The sequence below is a fragment of the Propithecus coquereli genome, unplaced genomic scaffold, assembly GCF_000956105.1.
Source record: "Propithecus coquereli isolate 6110/MARCELLA unplaced genomic scaffold, Pcoq_1.0 Scaffold405, whole genome shotgun sequence".
NCBI lineage: Eukaryota > Metazoa > Chordata > Mammalia > Primates > Indriidae > Propithecus > Propithecus coquereli.
Genome location: NW_012149786.1, coordinates 451,688 through 456,708, shown reverse-complemented (window position 1 = coordinate 456,708; position 5,021 = coordinate 451,688).

The window sequence follows — 5,021 nt, the reverse complement described above, 5'->3', positions numbered from 1 at the left end:
AAATAGCCTCTAATAAAATTAATGAAAATGATATATTGATAACTTTTTTCATGTGTTTCCTTATGGTTTTTCAGAGCCACGTAAAAATAAAAAGCAAATTTTAACCTAATATGTTTGTCTGAACTGTGCTCTTTATATGGAGACCTTTTACCTTATTCATTCATTTTTAGGGTGTGGAATGAAGGATGCAATATTTGACACATAATTTTGATAATAAACTCTTTTACAGTTTCTTTTTTTATTCAAATTTTTAGGAGTTAGATGAATTACCAGAGTCAGTTCTTCACTGTATTAACATTATAAAGAACAAGAGTAAAACTGCTGAAGAGCTCATTCTTCAGGATCTGGAAGATACTGATGTTTTAAGTAAGTACAGTTTTCATCTGTTTGGCAGATAAGTTTTCTGTAAATATGAATAGATTATAATTTAGAAAACTAAATTGATTGAAGTTCTTATCTCTTTCTGTATATATGTGTATGCATTTAATGTATTTCTAATAAAATATCTATAGTATGTTGAACCATTAGATTTAGTTGATTCATTTTTCTCCCTTACTTGCTTTCTTATATCTCAAATAAATACTAACCACCAGAAGTTTGTTTACCCAGTTTTAATTAATATCAGTCTATTACTTTACATTAAAGAAAACCAATCATGGGACTATTTTAGAAATATCAATGTATATATTGTTTTGGAGAAAAATATAATCATTTGTATGAAAAGTCTAACGATCTATTTGCTTGAACTGAGTAAATTTTCTTTTTGGAATTATTCTAAGAATTACAGAATGATCAAAGATTTAGCAAGAACTGATCATGGCTTGGTTCATAATGAGAAATGGCAACAACCTAAATACTGAACAGAACCTTGGTTTGTCCAATAATACACCCATTAAAAAAGAAGATTTAGAAAAATAATGACATAAAATTATTCATGATATATTAAAAGCTACTTTAAAATTCAATGCCATTTATGCAAATATTAGTCTAAATTATAATATAGATATTCATAGATATTTATTTAACAAATATTACTGTGTGACAGGATTTGTTCTAGATACTGAAAACACAGCAGTGAACAAAACATGCAGAAATTCTTCTCTTCTGTTGTAATGTTCCAGTGTGGGGAGACAGAAAATAAACAAATAAATAAATATGTAAATGTCAATAGTAATAACTTCTATGGAGGAAAAATTTCAAGATAAAGGGACAGAGATTGGAGGTTGCTATTTTATATAGAGCAGTCAGGGAAGGTCTCTATGAGATGATATTTGAGCAATGACTTCAGTGAATGAAAAGGTGAGCCACATGGCTATTTAGAGAGCCAGTGATCCAGAACAAGGGAATTCTAGGCACACTGAATGGACTTAATATGTTTAAAGAACAGCAAGTAAGCCTTTCTGGTTGTATCCGAGAAAACAAGGGATTGGATGATATAGGACTCTTCTAAATCATCATGTGGACTTTGGAGTATATTCTCAGTATGCAAAGGATTTTGAGTAAGCAGTGACAATATCTGACTTATATTTGGAAACAATCATTCTATTGACTGTGTAGAGAAGATGCATGGAGGTAGCCAGACTATAAAAGATTATTGCAATAGTGTGGTTAGAAATGAGAGTGGTTTGAGTAGAAATGAATAAAATGGTCATATTCTGGAAATCATTTTTACGGTAGAAACAAAAGGAATTGTTGATGGGTTGGTGTAAAAGGAAGAGAGGAAGGTGGCACCAAGATTTTTGTCCTGAGCACTAGCATGAATTGATATGTCAAGATTTACTAAATATGCTTCAACTTTTGACAGTGATTATCTGTGGCTGGATTTATGAGAAGTGTTAATAGTTTGTTTTGTTTATTTTTACTACAGTTTATACAATGAAGACATATCTCATATATATTGTCTGTTATATAGCCTAATTATGAAAAAAACAAAGGAGATGATTGTAGAAAATTAGCTACATGAAATGAGACACAACTGCAGTTACAGCAGTGGTTTATAAAATTATGAGATCTATAAACAGCTTTAATCAAATAGGTTTAATAATATCAATGAATAAAATAATTTTCTGAGAAAATTTAAACCAACAATCATTTGAAAAGTGGAGAAACATGATTAAGTCAATAATATGGCAAGAAGATGGAAAGGGATTTCTTCTCAAATGTAATTAAACTAGGAAAGATTTTGCAACTGGATTCTTGCAACCCATCAAGGAGCAAAACATTCAAACATCACATGATAATTTATAAATAGTGATATATTTAAGACCAAAACCGTATAATCATAACATATACAGAAAAGAAAATAGAGGCTAATTTCATTTATGAATATAGATACATTGATTGGGGTTCTCCATTGTAGAAAGTAGAGTCACTCTAGCTATTTTAGGCAGTAAGGGTTTTTTTTTTTTTAATGCAGTCGATACATGTTCTTAATATTTATTGCTACAAAACAAACTTAGAGGCTTAAAAAAATTTATTATTATCTCTTTAAGGTTCTGTGGGTTGACTGGACTCAGCTGGGCAGTTCTTGCTTAGGTTTTTCATGCATTGATAGTGGAATGTTGATTAAGTTTGCAGTCATCTGAAAGCTTGACTGGATTGAAATTCTGGAATGGCTTGTTCACATGGTTGACAGTTGATGCTACTTGTTGGCTGAGAGTTCAGATGCAGCTGTCAAGTGTAGGCACCTACCTACATGTGGCCTCAGACTTGTCCTTCTCAGAACATGGCACCTGACTTCTGAGAAGAAGCATTTCAAGAGCAAAATACCAAGAGACCAAGGTGAACTTTGTAAGGCTTCCTATGACCTCTTCTCAGAAATTATGCATCATCATTGCTACCACATCATGATGATTTCACAGGGTCAGTTCAGGTTCTATATGGGAAGAAAATATACCAGGAGGCATGGTTGTTAGGGAGAACCATCTTTGAAGACTAACTATTACAATAAATAGCTCAACTTCTTATTAAGACTGAAGAAACAGACTCTAGGCTGAACATCTAAGGTGTAAAACAAACCCTACAATACATTGCAGAACAGAGCTAAAGCAAAAGCTGCTGTCCAGTATAATTAAGAAATTCAGACATATTAATCCTCTACTATATATTCCTATTTTCAACTCAAAGCTCTCTCTGTCACATTCTGGGTCAGAAAACTGAAAGTATCATCACCTGCCTCTTCTTCACACATAATATTTTTATGAAAATAAAGACATATGCAAATATATTAATGGATAGAACCTAAATCACTCTCAGAAATCTTGCTGCAAAGGAGTCTGGATCATATTATTTTTTTCTTTTCAGCCTCTCAGACAAGAAGCCATGCCAGAAAGATTGTGAATAAATAGATGTCAAAGAAAAAAATACATAATATCTGACAAAATTGGTGTGAATAATCAGTTAAAATGCAGAACGGTCCTCTGTTAAGATAGTTTAATATCAGGAAACATTACCACGATATAACACGTTAACTGAAGAAACAACTGTATCTGCACAGATAATAAAAAGATGATAAAATTCAACAAAATCGCATAAAATAAGGAATAACATTCCACTTCACCCACATGTTAGCAATTATAGCCTTTTAAATTAATATGTTGGTTAAAGTGATTTCAGTATCTTGTGCAAGATTATATTTCCAGTTTGTGGCAGGTAGAATTGAGCCTTTGTTGATTTCTAATCAAGGTATCATTACGGTATCAGGCAAAGCATGATTCTATGTGCTTGAAAAATAAACTTCAGTCACTAGAATATGAAAAATAATAAAAGGAGTGCTTTAGAAATTTGTTACTTTTATTTTTAGCATAAAGATAACAGATTTCTTCTGTTCTTTATCTTCATTATGTTTCTGTTGTTTTGAGTTTGTGCTGAAGAGTATATCCTGGTAGAATTTGAGATTAAAGAATTATGAAAGGGTTTGAGATTTTGGCATGTGGCACTCTAATATTTGAAGTGATAATATAATTTTTCTTTCTGTAGGCAGTAGTTTTGGAGCGTTTTCTAATAAACATATGCATCTAAGGATAGGATTAGCAACTGAATGTAAAGAAAATCCAGAGCAATTAATGAAGGTAAATGTTCAACATTTGACTTAAAGTATTTTTTATTACAGTTGGAAATTTATCTTTCCCTCTTACACAGGATGATAATTTACTAATTTTAGGTTTATTTAAAATTTTAAAATTAAATTATTTTAAGCAAATAAGTTTCGGTTTTATGATTTCCTCTGGAATATAATATAAAACCACTCAAATTTCAATCTTTAAGGATATAAAAAATGATGATTTTAGCCATTCATACTTGGGAATTTAATGTGCATGTAGATAAAGCAGCAGAACTATATTGCATGATTAAAAAAAAAAACTCTGTGGAAAACAGTGAATATACACTAGTGTTTATTACCTTTCTTAAGTGTGTACTGTATTCCAGCAGAGACTTTGAACACTCTATAGAAACTTCAGATATAGAAGATCTTATATTAGTATTTTAGAAACGGATCAAAGGAAAACTAATTAAAAAAAATAAGAGTAAAGAAGAGCCCAGCATTTCATTAGTTTAAAACCTCACGAATGTATTTAAGAGAAAGTCTCTTGTATAGATTCACTTCTTGGACTCATTTTTACCTTTCATTTTATCTCTCTCTCCTTTTATGTAACTCTATTCCTGCTCCCTAAAATGTTTACTATGTTAATAATTTGAAAATTACTTATAAATCTCTTACTCTTTTTCAGTGTTTTGCCTTTTTTGAGTGTGTTTTGGTAACACTCAAATTTGAAACATTAATTTTAAATTATCATGCCGCTATTTCCTTGGAATAAGTACCCTACCAATTAGAGTATGGTAAAAGTATGATTATGCAAAATTGTTGATCAAAATAAAGATTATATATAATTAAGGTTAAAGTAGAGAATAGTTCTCTTTTTTATCATATTGAATATAATAACAATTTGTATATGTGAACAATCACTACAGTTCAGAAGGAAGATGTTAGAAAGAAAACAAGCATTAGTAAAAACATTTTG